Raw genomic sequence first — 16,768 nt, 5'->3', positions numbered from 1 at the left:
AAGGGAGTCTGGAAGGTTGGAGAAGGGAATAAGCCAGTTGAAATCACACATACATATGATTGCCAAAATTTTCAGTGAGGGGCAACCAGGTACAGGGGGCTAAAAGATTAGTCAAGAAAATTTAGGTTCAAATTCTGCCTCTGACCCTTTCTATTTGTGTGACCCTAGGCAAGTCATGATGTATCTGTGAGTCTATGTCGTTGTTCAGTCATTTTTTCAATCATATCCTTCTCTTTGTGACCCCATTTCAGGTTTTCTCGGTAGAGATACTGGAATGGTTTTCCATTTCCTTCTCCCTAGCACATCTCTAGGATTTAGTTAAATCATAAACACATCCCTTCTGCATCACTGAAGGGAGTTCTCATGCTCTTAAAGAGATAAAACCATGGATTCTTTCTGTAAGGTTGGTTGGTAGCAAGGTTTTTATTATTTTTCTGGTGGGCGGGGGGTAGGAGTAGTAGAAGTGGCAATAGAAAGAGTACCCAGCTCTGGTACTTACTAACTCTATGGCCAAGTTCCTTCATCTTTCTTGGTCTCACTTTTTTCCTCTGTAAAATAAAGGGATTAAGATGGAGAACCTCTGAGGTGCTTTCCAACTCTAGACCCTATAGACTTAGAATAATATTAGAATTGTTTGTGCTATTTAATTATTGGACTTAGCATAGACATTGGGTTGCCCAATGTCTCCTCAGATGCCATCATGGGAGTAAGTCCCATCTTGTCTTCTTCTTGCCACTCACCTTTGCTTCCCCCAAAAGAAATGCCTTAAAGTCCTCTGTTCCATCCCTACTCTAAAGAAAGAACCTCATATACCTTCATACTTTGGTATAAAAAGCAGTATTGTACAAGGAGTACCTCAGGGTTCCTTGTATTTTCACTGGGAACAAAATTTTCAGCCAAAGAATTGATGCTCAGTCCATTGATTTTGAGGCATTAGCTTGAGGGACATGAAGGGACATGAAGGAGGACCTTTTTTTTTTCTGGAGGGGAATTAGAAGAGGGAAGGGTTGAGTTGTCAAACTGCATTTGTAGGATTTGAGTGAGTGCTGGAGTTGACAAAGGATTTGTTCTCTTTCTCTTCCATCAAAAATGACTCAATCCTCTCTTTGAAATCTTGAAGCTAGATGGGAATGAGGGGAGGGTATTCTTACCAAAATGTAGGGTAGACACCTCAATTTGAGGAGGTGCATCTAGGCAATTAGGCTACAGAAGGATGCTATTCATAGTCTAGATTTAGAGCTGAAAATGGCAGAGACCAGCTAGATAAAACCCTTCATTTTACATATGAGGAAACTGAGGACAAGAGAAGTTAAGTGACTAGCCCAAGGTCACACAGCTAATACATGGCAAAACTAGAATTAGAACCTAGACCCTTTGATTTAATTTTGTAAATACTTTTCCCCTTTCATTTACACCTAAAGAGTCCATAAAAAATCTAGAACCACAGAATCTCTGAGCTGGCAGGAACCTCAGGAGTTATCTAGATCAATGATCTATGATTATTTTTATGTGAACCTTTAGCAGTAAAAATTATTGATCATGTACTCTAATAATATATATATTTGTTAATAAATTATATTCATGTACTACAAGTTAAATACATTATAAAACTTGTAAGAACTAGAAATGAAAAAAAATGAAACGACGATGAAATAATACTTGATCCTAGAGTCAACAGAGAATCACTGCAGTATATCGAGTAAGGGAATGACACAATTAGATCTGAAATTTAGAATACCAGTCTGGAAGCTTTGTGGAAGTTGTATTGGAATGGGGAGACACTTGAGACGGAGGAACAAACTAAGAGAATATTGCAACAAGTGGGCAACTAGGTGGCCCAGTGGATAGAGCACCAGACCAGGAGTCAGGAACTCATCTTCCTGAATTCAAATCTGGCATCAGACACTTACTAGTTGTGTGATCCTGGGCTAGTCACTGAACCCTGTTTACCTCAGTTTCTTCATCTGTGAAATGAGCTGGAGAAAGAAATGGCAAACCACTTCAGTATCTTTGCTAAGAAAGCCCACATGAGCTCATGAAGAGTTGGACATGATTGAAACAACTGAAGAACAGGAAATTGCAACAATCCAGGTAAAGAGATGATGAGAGTGGATGTATAAATGAAGAAAAGATTTGGATATGAAATACATCACGGAATCAAAAATTCCAAGAATTGGCAAATGGTTAAGTATGTGAAAGTAAGGAACAATGAGGGATAGCACTTGGTATGAACCTGGGTGACTGAAAAGATAGTGTCCCAAAATGGAAACAAGGATGTGGTGGAAAATTATAGATTAGAGAGAAAAAGGATCTAATGAGAGCTGTGATTTATTTAGTTTAAAATGACATTTTATAGCCTTTACTATGTGTCAGACTGTGCTAAGTAGGCTTTGCAAGTATAATCTCATTTGATTAGGTCAAAGTCTATTCATAACTTCGTAGCTCACTCTGTCCCACCTAAAGAGGAAAGAAAGAGGGAGACTTTTACTCATGGGCTACTGCCCCAGATATTAGTCACTGTCTAGGGACACCTGGTCAAGGTTAGATTATAATCATCCTGAGGGGCCAAGGTTGAAAGTTCGCATAGCCTCCAAAGTATTGTAGTGGGAGGGCTGGGGGTGGGTATCTTTGGGCAATAATGGATGAAGGGCATGGGGTAATGTTGGAGACAAACACCTCAGTTGGCTATCACAAAGGATAGTGGAATGCAACTATCTTCCTTCCACCTCCGATTGATTAGCTTTTCCCTGGGGGCCATGCCATAACCCATGGGGGTAGTAGGACCTCTACATTAGAAATCATTGATCGCTAATATGTACTTGAGAAGGAATTCCTTTTATATCATCCCCAAATGGCTATCCAGTCTGAAGACATTTAATCATGGGGAACTCACTCCCTGTAAAGGGAGTTTTTTTTTACTTTAGAATAGCTCTAATTACAGACTTAGCATTCCAAAGGACCTCAGAAACCATCTAGGTGGAGTAATGGATACAGAATTAGACTTTAGCTCAAATCCCATCTCAGACACTTACTAGTTGTATGACTTTTATTAGTCACTTAACATCTCTCAGTCTCAGTTTCCTTATCTGTAAAATGGGGATGATAATCACACCTACCTCTACAGGTAGTTGTTAAGATAAAATGAAATAATATTTATAAAGTGTTTTTCAAACCTTCAAGTACTTCATGAATGCTAGCCTTTTATTCTAACTGAAACTATACATGATTAAGAATCCCTTCTATGCCTCCCCCATGACCATTCACATAACTTTCTTTGAAGACTTCTCATAACAGGGATTTTTAACAACCTTGTGAGATGGATCATTTTACTTTGAAGCATGGAATATTATTTGAAATTTCCTTTATATGAAGCCAAAATGCATTGTAATGTCTTCTGTCTAATTCACTTAGTTCTGTCCTCACAGTTCAAGCGTAGTAAGCTTGATCTCTGAGATGGCCCTACAAATATTTAAGGCAGTTATTATGCTCTCCTCAATCTGTTCTTCTTTAGGCTACCTTCAGCTAGTTCTCACATACAGGCTTTTTTTTTGTCCCTTTATCACTCTGATGGTCCTCCTCTGATTATACTCCAGTTTTCCCTTGCCCCTCTTAAAATGGGACACCCAGAACTGGATACAATACTGCAGACTCAGTCTGGCCACTCTCTCCCAGAATACCTGCTGCATTCCTAGGAAATGGTTGACTCTCCCTGGAGGCTCTAGACCTGAGAATACAGTGCCAGAGTATCAGTGGCATCCTAACTGGCCTCCTTTCACAGCCAATTACTCCCCTATTAATTGTTGTTGCTATTAATTTGTAAAGCACCTTTCATTCACACTGCCCTGCCAAGCCACAGGAAAAGAAGTGTGCCTGGAATTATTTAATTGACCTCCCCATTAGCAGAGTTTTCCCTTCTCATGTCATTACACAGTCAGGATCTTATGCAGGCTAAACACCCTTGTCCTCTTTCTCCATGTACCGTCAATCAGCATCAGCTCATCAAAGGCCATGCTGCCTCCCAGGGCATGGTGTGAAAATGTTAGAGCAACAGTGCCCTGATTGACTGTGTTTGAAAACAGTGTTCAGCAGGCAAGTGGGTGGCAGGCTCCCCTGTTCCCAGCCCTTAGGAAGGACAGTGACAAGGAGAGGAAGGCTGCCAAAAGAGAAAACTGAATGGCATAGCTGTTTTAGCAGTGCTTCTCAGCAGAAGTCTGGCAAAGGACTGAGAGAGCCTAGGAGAGCCCAGGGGAATGGCTGCAATCCTGAGGCTAGTCATCTCCACCCCCACCATTGTCCTTGGGCTACTCATCACGCCACTGCCAACTCAAGTTTTGTCAATCTGTCCGAAGGCACCAAAAGAGATTCCTGATGGCTGTCACTCTGGTTATCTCTTTCAAGATAGATGCCCTAAATTCTCTTGGATTCAGAAGCCTGGAAGGAACTTTGAAAAGTTCTAACATCAAAGATTGGCATAATGGTCGATGATATTGGGCTCAAATATGATGGCAGCAGCTATTAGTGACTTTCCAGCATTCCTTCTATCTTCTTTCTCCTCTCTTCTTTCTTTCATCCTCTTCTATTTTTCCTCTTCCTCTCCTTCATTTTTATTTCTTTTTTTTCCTCCTTTTTCTCCCTGTGATAAATTGGTCTTAGCTTTATAGACTTGAGAGGGTGATATTAATATCTTTGGGGGGGAAGTATGTTTATGCCTGATTTCTAATAGGTCTTAGTATAGAAGGTGACATGTTCGATTTCTCTTCTTCCCAGACAAAAAATAATTCTCTTTGGAGGCAGATACAAAAGTCTAATAATACCTCATCTTGACAGAGAAGTCACCCTGGGTTCTTGAAGATGAACAGCAATGCAACACACACTCTGACAGTTTTACAAAGTGGAAAATACTTTGACTACAGCCCCAGTGACTGGTGGAGATTTTTTTAAAGGATTAATCTCAGCATACTTATATTATGAGACAGCTAGGTGATACAAAGGATAGAATCATGGACCTTGGATCTAGGAAAGCCTGAGTTCAAATCCTACCTCAGTTATTTATTAGTTGTGTGACCTTGGGCAAGTCACTTAATGTCTCACAGTCTTGGTATACTCCATCTGTAAAATGGGGATGATAGTAGTACTTATCTTACAGGGTTTTTTTTTTGTAAGGATCACATGAAATAATACATATAAAGTGCTTTGCAAACCTAAAAGCACTTAAATTATAAAATATCAGCTATTCTTCTTATTATTAGACACATTACTAATAAGTTGATCACTGATTGATGAAGTCTTGGCCATGGTAACTAATTTTTAAAAAGGAAGAAGAAAATATGGAATGGGTGACACTGGGTCTTCTTTCTGTTTCTGTAGTAATTGTGACTGCTTAGAAAAAGCAGGGCTGGGGTGGGGAAGAGGATGTCAAACATTATGACAATTTTTATATGACCTATGAATATTAATTTAACTGATATGACTTTGTGTTCATGTTGTATGTACTTAGAGAACATATACCAGACCTTGCTGGAACTCAAAAGGGCTGAAATACCTGCTCCTATTTCTTCTGTCCTCTGCCAGGCAGTCCTGTACTATGGTCAATGCTAGAGAAAGCCTGATCTCTCCTCAATAAAGGAGGTTTAACCTTATGTTTTTGTGTTGTGGATCCCTTTGACAGTTGGATGAAGCCTCTAGACCCCTTCTCAGAATAATGTTTTTTAAATGCATAAAATAAAATTGATAGGCTTTGAAAGGAAGCCAATTATATTGAAATAACGATATAATGCTTCCCCATGCAAATTCACAGACTCCATGAAATCCTAGAAGCCCTGGGTTAGTGGATTGGGCTTCTCATTCTAATTCATTGGTTCATCACCTCCATCTAGGGAAAGCAGTTAATCAAAGTAATAGTCCTGGCCGAAAAGTCAAAGGGGTTCCCTCTGAAAAATTGGGGGAGGGAGAATAAAAATGAAAGATATCCAATGCACAACATGAACCAGATATAAAACAAGTCATTTATTCCTATGCAGAAAGCAACTATGATCCAAAGAATCACAGGTACCTTAACAGAATGATTTAAACAGGATTAAGTAATCTAACTTACAGCTGTAGACACAGTTGTCTTAGAGGTTGATAGTCCTTAAAGTAGTTACTGTGAGTCTGCTATTTAGACATTTGATATTCTACCTTTGTACTTGGCATTATCTGATCAAACAACCAAGGTTGATCATTTTTGGGTTGCCTCCCTCTCTATATATTATTCTATAAGGCCCACTCCCTTCCCCCAGTGGTGAGTTCCTTCCATGGTTCCCATTTTGTGGAGGATCCCAAGATGGCCTTCATTACCTTCCTGGCTCTAGGGGTCCCTGGCTTCTGGACATCAAAACCACGGCTCTCTCTCACTGCACTTTCCTCACTGCCAAGAGATGTTTTACTATTCCTACAGCCTTCTCAATCTGGCAGAGTCCAGACTGTTCCTTTCCCCTTCCTGACCCTCTTTTTGGCTTCTCCACTCTTCCCCCATACCAAGTATCTTCATCTCCTCCCCCACCCCTGGCATTTTCAGATTTTTGTGTGTGTTGATTATCTTGCCCCATTAAAATATAAACTCCTTGAGGGCAAAGACTATCTTTTTGCTTATATTTGTTTCTCCAGAATTTATAGTACCTGACACATAGTAAGTATTTAATAAGTACCTATTTCCTCCCTTAATTCTTTATTAGGACACTTCCCTGGGTGCCAGCCCATTTCTGCTACTGCTATAACAGACACTTGATAGAAATAAATGAAACTGCTCTTGCTCATAGACCTCAAAGTTTTTCAAGCTTACAAGACCACCTACTGAAAAGAAGGAAATATAATGAGGAAGAGTAGCCAGGGATCCCTGGCATTGACTAGCCTGGTGAAATGGAACACATGGCACTGGAGTAGAGAAAAATCTTGTCTTTTCCTCAGTCCTCATTTTCCTCACATTTGCTGCCTAGATGGTCACAGTCAAGAATAAGTCAGCCAAAAATTGTTTTCCTTTTTAAATGGTCTCCCTGGTTCTCTGCTCTTCTGACTCAATAGCCACTCAGAGAATCCTCATTAGGGAGCCATATATCCCTGGAGGCCATTCCCCAGAATTCCTTTCTCTAAAAGGCATAGAGATTTTCTGTGTATACACCAAGATACAGCCACTGAGCATATTGGAAGGTGGAGAGGTGGGTGTGGGGAAGGGAAAAAATCCATTATATTTATCATTGTATCTGTTGTGTTGTCTGGTAGACTATAAGCTCTTTTAGGGCAGACACTTTTTAACAGTTGCCCATGTATCCTAAGTGCCTGACCCATAGAAGACACTTAATAAATCCTTATTGAATTAAAATGTCTTTTCGCCTTTCTCTACAGAGACTTTAATACTGGCAACTTCGCTTGTACAAAGACCTATCATAAGGGATGGAACAGAGAGAACTAGAAAAAAAGGTTGAGGAGAGAAATGATGAGCACAGAGGAGGAGAAATTCAGCTAGCACAAATGAGGAGAATCCTGACTTCTTAGAAAGACAGGTTATATGATAGTAACTAGGAATAAATTGCTTGTGGTATGGGAAGAGAGTGTGTGTGGAGGTGTATATATGTGTAACGTGATAGGTGTATTGGAGTGTGGATGTGGATGCTAAATACAGATATCTAGATATTTGATATTTGTGTCAAAAATGAATAAAGCTCTATGTTGTATCTGTCCTATGTACTTGTAATTGTCTTGGGGACCCAAATAGGCTTTGTCCCTATCAGCTTTCACTGCCTGGAGTAAAATATTACTTGTGTCCTCAGGATGACTAGTCTAAGTGTGTATTATTGTACTAAGGGAAATAGAAGATGAAGGCATCCGAGTCTGGAGGGACCTAGAAATCGTCTCAAAGTCCTGTTGAGGTATCCATGAGGCAAAATGGTAACAGTTAATTGGCAACCAGACATCCTGCTGTACCCTCTTCTGCACATTTTACCCAGTTTATTTTCATATATATTTTGCAATATATATATTCAGCAATATATATCTTCATGAATGTGTATGTGATATCCTCCCATGAATATATGATATACATATATTTGTGGGTGGATATGACTTGTAAATAACTAGATATCTACAGAATACTTCCAAGATATGTACAGAGTTGGCAAAAGGCTTTCTCTCAGAATATACTGCAAAATATTATATGGAAATATACATACGTAGATGCATATTTATGTATGTATATTTCCATATTTTTTTCAATATATTCATCCATATTGCCATATTGACTTCCATATATTGCCAGATGCCTTCTGCCATATTACTGCAGTTTCTTAATTTTCTAGGCTTCCTTTAGGACTCAGATCTTCTGGAGGCCTTCCCCTGGTCTCCGTAGCTACATAGCCTTCACTTTTCAGATTATCTTTGACCAACCTAGTATAAATCTTGGAATTATATAGTTATTTATACATCATATCTCTCCACTCAATTGCATGTTCCTTGAGGGAAAGAGCTATTCCCGCCTTTCTACGAACCACTAGAGCTTTCACACAGTGCCTGGCATGTAGTAACAGCATAACAAATACTTGTTGGTTGACTGATTGATTAACTTACAGGATAGACACGGGAGAGGAGTAGTTAGAAATGGAAGAATCATTAAGTTCTAAACTACCCTGTTTCATTTATAAGAATTTGGGCAGATTTTTTTTTCACTTTTAAGAACTCATTTTTCTTGAAGCCTCTAATGAAATATAAAGTTGATGATGATGATGATGATGAAGTAAAAAACTTATCTCCTAAGCCAGATATAGCTGGGGAAGAGAACTACCTGTATGTTATGAGTATTTTTATAGATCTTCACGGGTATAATCAAGGAATGTCATTGAACCTCTGTGGGAAAATTAAGTGGCACAGTGTATAGAAAGCCTTGTCTGAAGTCAGGAATACTCATCTTTGTGAGTTCAAATCTGATCTCAGGCATGAATTAGCTGTGTGACCCTGGGCAAGTCACTTAAACCCTGTTTGCCTCAGCTTCCTCATCGGAAAAATGATCTGGAGAAGGAAATGTCAAACCACTCCAGTATTTTTGGCAAGAAAACTCCAAGTGGCATCACAAAGAGTTGGACATGACTGAAATGATAAACTATAACGACACTGAAGTGCTCTAGTTCCCAGAGTCTGGAAAAGGATTCTGTGTTCCCCAGATAGGATTTGGAAGTTGCCCCTCTTCCCCAAATCATCCCAAGCATGTGTTGCTGTACACTGAAAGCTTCACATCTTCACTATAACCCTTAGGATATTAGCCAAAAAAAAGTTAGACTATCCTGCCACTTAAATGTTAACTTATTTTAAAAATCACATTAAAAAGTGTTTCAACACTGTCTATTGTGTCCTAGGCACTTGCCTGTGTACCTAGCACTGTGTCAGGCTCTGCTGGTGCCCAAACACTAAGGAGATTCTGGGGAGGGATATGAGGAAGAGCAGATCTTCCTATTTCAGAAGCCTTGCCCCTAGGAATGATCATTTCTATAGTGATTTCAAGTTCACAAAGTATTTTCCATATCTCCTTTTATCTTCATAATAGCCCTGTGAAGTTATTTATTATCCTCATTTCATAGATAAGGAAACTGAGGCTAGGAGAGGTGAAGTGATTTTCCTAGAGTTACAGAGCTAGTAAGTATATGGAACATTTAAGTGAGGTTTTCCTGACCCTAAATTCAGAGCCCCTAATTTACTGGCTGGTAGCAATGCACATTAGCAACTTAAGCAAGGAGATTTATCACGCCTCTGCCTTAGACCTAGTATTGACCTTCATTTTCCTCTCACCAATCCTTCTTCCCCACCATTTGTTCATCCTCATTTCGTGAGTTCAATGGAATTGAGCAAACCCTTATTAATCCAGTGTACCAGTTAACCAGTCAAGAGCTTGGGAACATAAAGGCAGAATTAAAACAGTTTCTGTCCTCTAGGATTTCCCATTTTACTAGGTGGGGTGGGGGAAGGGAGGAGGAACAAATAAAAGAGTGAACAAATAGAAAACATATGCAAACTAAAGTAATTTTGAGAGCCTGGAAGTCCCAAGAACTGGGTGTCAGGAGAGATCTCATGCTGGAGGTGGCACCTCAGATAAGCTTTGAAAGAAGTTAGATATTCTGACACCACTGGGAGTGGTGATAGTACACCCCTGTATTCCCTACTATTGGGGCAACTGAGGCTGGTGGATTGCTTGGGCTCTGGGAATTCAAGCTGCAGCAGGACTCAAGATTCCATGTCTGAACCAAGGTTAGCACCAATGTGGTGAGTGCCTTGGGGGAGAGGAACACAAGGAAGGAAGGAAGGAAGGAAGGAAGGAAGGAAAGGAGGGGGAGAGGGAGGAACAAGGAGGAAGAAAGGGAAGGACAAGAAAGGAAAGAAAAAAGAAATTCTGTGAGGTGGAGGTTAGGAGAACACATTCTATATTTGACAGAACTCATGTAGGCACGGAGTGGGGAGGGGCTGTGGAATGTCATGTATGAGGAAAAGCTAGGAGGCCATTTTGATTGGAAAAGAGTATCTGTGAAATGCAGTAATGTGGAATGACTAGAAGGTAAGTGAGAGCCAGATTGTGGAAGGCTTTGAATGAAGGACCTATAATTTCTTTGTTTTTCTTTTTTTAAAGTTTATCCTCAAAGCAATAGGAAGTCATGAAAAAAACAATTCCTTTGAGTACATGCCGGCAGACACACACATGCGTGTGTGTGTGTGTGTGTGTGTGTGTGTGTGTGTGTGTGTAGTGGGGAGTTGATGTGCGTGTGATATTCGCAAATTTGTGTTTTAGGAATATCAGTTGGGTTAGAAAAGGAGAGACTGGAGTCAAATAAACCAATCTGGAAGCTATTTCAGTACTACAGGGGAGAAAGCAAGGAGGGTCTGACCTAGGGTTTAGGTTCTGGGAGCAAAGAGAAGTGTACAAATACGAGAGTACTGGCGTGGGGGCAGAGAGAGGTGTAGAATCAACCAGAATAACTATCACTGTATACACAAAATTGCATTAGGTTCTACAGACCATGAAATCTCAGGAATAAAGAAAAACCCACTGCAGCTGCAACAATGATCAGCATTGCTGAAGTGCTTTTTCAGACATTTTCTCATCTAACCTTCGCAATAATCCTGTCACATAGGTTCTATTGCCACCCTCATTTTACTGATGGGGCCCAGAAACATGAGGAGCTATTCAGAAATAAATAAGTATTAAGTAACAAGGGTGGGATTCTTGGAAACCAGTCTTCCTAACACTGAGTCTAGCAGGTTTTCCACCCTACCTCTGCTTCAGTTTCTTTCACATAGAGAAGTATAAGCAAGTAGTGTGCTGGTAAATGTTTAACAACCAGAACTTTGAAAAAAAAAATGTGCCTTCAAAAATGTTTTTAATTTATCTGCATGATTGATATTATTTCCATCACTTTAAGTCTAAACAATGAAAAACAATAAATCAAGCCCTGATTTGTAACTGTTGAGATGTCAGTGCTCACACTGAACATTTAACTGTTTGTACCCATTTAAGCTGGTTCTAGCACACACATGGATAGGGTAAGATATACGTTCCTGTTGGTAAGGTGCTTACAGTCTATTTCTGGAGAAATAATCCACATACATGGAACAATTAGAGAACAATTAATACAGGATATAATTAGAGAACAATTAACAGAGAAACAATTAGAGAACAATTAAGTGTTAAATTGTATCACATTTCATTTACTAAGGACAAGATCAATTTTATGTAACATTCCCTTTGAGCCCTTCAGAGTAATTTGTAATCAAAGAATTATGGAATGTTAGAGTTTATAGAGTTCTTTGTAGGTGACCAAAGCCATCTTTTCACTTTGCAGATGGAGAAACTGAGGCTCATAGAGATGGAATTGCTATATTTAATGGGAGAGTCCATTGATCTGGAAAGGGTGCTGCATTCGGAGTCAGTGTCTATGTTCAAAATCTAGCACTGTGACCTGTGTGACCTTGGATGAGTCGATTGATCTCTCTAATATCTCAGTTTTTCCATCTACAAAATGAGGAGAGGTCCATATGATGACCTCTAAGGTGACTTTCAGCTCTAAGCCAGGATTTAATAAAGATCGTAGACCTAGTTCTGATCTTGTGAGGTCAGTCCCTGGAGAGAGATGATCATCTCTCTGTGATAGGCTTCTCTTCTGTCTGCTTTGTGTGAAGAACCATAGCCTCTGATTTGTAAAGACATGGTGTCAATTCTGCAAAAAACCTTGGCTGGAGCAGATCCTTTCTATAGGTATAAGCTAACATGCTTCTGCTGAATTATAACGTGTATTTGCATAAATTACCATATGGAACTTGTTAATATTTCCTCGATATCCTTTTTCATTGCTCCATTAGACAAGGCTTTGTGCTTTTGTTTGGGGCTGAATGTCAGCCAATCAGGACCCAGGATTTCGACCAGTTCCCAACGGTGGTGGTAATTTATTCCCTTTGCAGAGCCCCAGTGTCACATATCTGTCTAGAGAAATGCTATCTGAAATCAGCTGAATTTTATCATGCAAATTATAGGAAGTGTTATCATTATGAACAGCAGGAGGTTCCTGATTTGCAATCGTTTACACATTAAATGAGTGCAACCGCTGTGGGGTTGAGAAGCCAGTCCTAGAGAAGAAAGGGTAGGGTGGGGGGATCAGGCGATAATGGGGCACAAGTGGAGAGATTCACCCCATGGGGTGAGGCCTGAGGGGTTTGTGTCTCCGGAACAAGAGTGGAGGTCTCAAACATATGGATTTCCTGGATGAAAAGGCTTTGGGACAGTTTGTTGGGGGAGGGAAAGGATAATGAAGCCTATGGCTTATTTGCTACGAATCTAGGCTAGAAAGAAAGGGCCAGTCCAAAGCAGTGAGTGAAGGCTGTGTTTAGAGCCCTCTCATCTTTCTTAGAGCCCCTTTCTTCTTTCCCAAACCCCCACTCAGGAGTTTAGCCTACTAAAGAATGTAGATGCTCCTCCCCCCATGACCCATGCTCTCAATCTACCTTTCTTCTACCCTTCCATATAACAAAACTGAGCTGACTCGTATTCTATTGTCTAGTAGGTATTAATATGTAGGTGAAGTTACTCTGATAATTATTTCCCAGTAAGGTATTATTGCATTATTGGTTAATAATGGCTCCAGGTAGCTTAAACCCTGAAGAATTGAATCACTTATGGGGGACTGATGGTCAGCGATATTTAAGAGGAGGAGACAGTATGGCTTTTCAGCAATTTCTCTCAAAATTCAAACATATAGGAGGAACTTTGTTTCCTCTACCTAATTTCAAGGTGAATCTTATTCTCTTAAAGGGGATAGAGATGAGACGTAAGAGAAAAGGACAGAAAAAGAGAAAGAGGGAGAAGTTGCCAGAAAAAAGAACTAAAAAAAAAAAAAAGCTGAACTTCACTAGTCAACAAGTAAGAGAACCATTTCCATTTGGTGTCAATAATAAAAGCTCAGATTTAGCAAGTGAGGTGCTAGGGAAACAAAATGGTAAGAATGTTCATTGGGATATGTAAACAGAAAGAATCACGAATATGGAGAGCTCTCAAGATAGAAACTTGCTAAGATTTAGTAAATACATGCTAGGTAGGTTACCTGAGTCAGAGGTTTAACAGAGGTGAAATGACTTGCTCAGGGTCACACATTTATTAAGTAGGTGAAATAGAATGTCTACCTTCTAACCTTAGTTCTGTTCCTAACTAGATGTGTGACAATGAGAAAGTATCTTCATCAACGTGGGCTTCAGGTTCTGCCACTTTAAAATGAAAAGGTTAGATTAGATCATCTCCAAGGTCATTTTCAGTTCTAACATTCTATGACACTATGAATCTAAATGAGCTCCTGTCCTGGAGAGTCATTGGCAACAGACCTGGGACCAGCATCGGGACTTCTGGAGGAGACACAGCCCAAGTGACTCAAAGGCTTTGGGAAAAGGCCAAAATGAGGAGAGGATCATTAATAAAGCGATGGCAAACAGGGCAGAATGGGCAGGGCTGGCAGTCAGATGGCAGGGAGCATGGGCAGAAGAGAGATGGGAAAGAATGTGCTAATGTTCATGTATCACTTTCTGTACAAGATGATCATCTTCATTTGATGGAAAATGAGGAAGGGGGAACTAGTGTGATAGCAATAGGAAAAAAGAAAATAAAGAGAGAGAAGGGAAAGGAAGGAAGGAAGGAAGGAAGGAAGGAAGGAAGGAAGGAAGGAAGGAAGGAAGGAAGGAAGGAAGGAAGGAAAGAAGGAAAAGAAAGAAAGAAAGAGAAAGAAAGAAAGAGGAAGAAAGAAGATGGAGGGAATTAAGAGAAGGAAGGAAAGAAGGAAGGAAGAGAGAGAGAAGGGAAGGAGGAAAAGAAAGAAATGGGAATAAAGAGAAGGAGAGAAGGAAGGAAAGGAGGAAAAAAGGAGGAGGAAGAAAGAAAAAGAAAGAGGAGGGGATGGAGAGAAGGAAGCAAAGTAGAAAGGAATGAAGGAAGAAAGAGAAAAGGAAGGAAAAAGAAAGAAAGAAAGGAAGGAAGGAAGAAAGAAATAAAGAAAAAGAGGGGAAGGGAGGGAGAAAGAATCAGTAAAAATTAAAATATTTAGGAGGAAAAGAGTTGTCAAGGGAACACAGAGAGCAATTTTTTGTATTACTTTGTTAAATTTAATGTACAATAAAAAAAACCGTACATGACAGAAATTCATGCATTCATTGACAATTCTCTTGTTCTTTGAATATGAAAATGTTTGTGCTTGTTGGTGATTGTTAAACTCATCATAAAAAAGAAAATGAAAGAGTCACCTTGTTGCTGCACAGCAAGGGATTGAGGAATAGGAGAGTGACAGAGATTTGCCAAAGACCTAAATTATAATGATCAGGGTCCCTCTCAACCAGGTCAATTACCCCAGTCACCCTTTGGCTGGAGCAAGGCGCCCAAGTCTGTCATTTCCTATTATTAGTTATAATAACAGTGATTAAAATTTTCTCTTTTGTCACCACTTCTTTCCCCCCTGAAGAATCTTGAGCACAGTTTGCAAATTGTGGAGGTCTATTTGATAAACGTATTGTCATCCCTAAGGGAAAGTCGGGGGAAAGGAGGGGCCAATGTCAGAAGAACAGGTAAAATAAGTGCTGCAGCCAGAAGGTATGTACTCTCATCCCCCACATGACCATTTCTATGCCTGAGTTTCTTGCTTAGCATGTCAGTAAGCTAGGTGACACAGAACATTGGGCTTGGACTCGGGAACTCCTGAGCTCCAATTCAATCTCAGACATTAATTAGTTGTGTGACCTTAGACAAGTCATTTGGGGCAGCTAGGTGGTGCAGTGGATAGAGCACCAGTGCAGGAGTCAGGAGGACCTGAGTTCAAATCTCACCTCAGACACTTGACACTCACTAGCTGTGTGACCTTGGGCAAGTCACTTAACCCTAATTGCTTCATCCTGGGTCATCTCCAGTCATCTTGATGAATATCTGGTCACTGGATTCAGATGACTCTGGAGGAGAAGTGAGGCTGGTGACCTGCACAGCCCTCCCTCACTCAAAACAAAGTCAAGTGCAAGTCATGTCTTCATTTCTCTGATGGCATGGTCTTCTTCAGCAACGAAGGACAAGCACACACACACAAGTCATTTAACCTCTTTGCTTCATTTTCCCCATCTATAAAATGTGAATGACAGCAGCACCCACTTTCCAAGGTGGTTCTGAGGATAAAATGAGGTAAATTTTTGGCAAAGTGCTTTACAAATCTGAAAATACTTTATAAATGATAATTACTATCATTATCACTATTAATTTACTTAGAGCTCCTCCCAGGAGCTGGTACATTAAAAAAATAATAATAATCTTCTTTTCTCCCTGGGACATGCAGGAGAGAGTAGGCAAGCAACCGGTCAGGGGAAACCAAGCAGAGACCTATATTTAAAAAAAAAATCTAACCTTAATATTGATTATGAGATGAGTTTTATGACAGAGAGGTTGCATTTCCTCTAGGGGAAAGTCAAACATCATTCTGCATCTAACCCAGTGGAGTATGCAGGAAAACCACATTCCTGTCTCCAGATCCATCAATGTTCAACAAGCTACTACTTTTCTCCTGAATCCCTCATCCATTGAGATTCTTGCTTTGGTGAGTTCTGACAATTACCACCTGCAGATTCCATTTTCCATTGACTCTCACTGGAAAGATCACTGACTTTGGAGCCAGATAATCTGGGTTTAAATCCTAATTCTATCACCGATGACCTCTGTGATCTTTGGCAAGTCACTTCTCGTCATATGTAAAATGAAGAGGGTAGAAGAGATTGCTTGTAGAAAGTATCTTCCAGCTCTAAATCTATAGGCTGTGATCCCATGTCTGAAAAGTTTAACGCTAGAGGAAGCAGGAAGGTTCTATCCATTACTATTGGAATATCTACAGGTACCAACCTGGGTTCTAGGGATAGCTCTTACATGGATGTGGAAATACCACTCCCAATGCAAGAAGGGGAACAGATGGTCTCCTTTGCCTCCTTCCAGCTCTTAGGGGGTGAAGAAAAGGAACCACTTCATGGTGACAGAAACCTTCTAGAAGACCAGCTGGAAATAGGGGTCTGGGGGCTTTGTTTTTGTTTGTCTTCTGGGTTGGGAGGTGCCAGTGCCTGGTAGCTAGTCCCCTTCCTGTTGCTGCTGACAGTATCTCAGACACACATCCTGAACATGGGCTGTCCCCAGAGAAGCGTCAGCTTTTAATGCTGTCACTGCGAAGCATCCATGCACAGCCTGGTTACAGGCAGACCTGAT

This window comes from Notamacropus eugenii, chromosome 2 (assembly GCF_028372415.1).
Source record: "Notamacropus eugenii isolate mMacEug1 chromosome 2, mMacEug1.pri_v2, whole genome shotgun sequence".
Classification (NCBI taxonomy): Eukaryota; Metazoa; Chordata; class Mammalia; order Diprotodontia; family Macropodidae; genus Notamacropus; species Notamacropus eugenii.
This window is presented reverse-complemented; position numbering follows the sequence as displayed.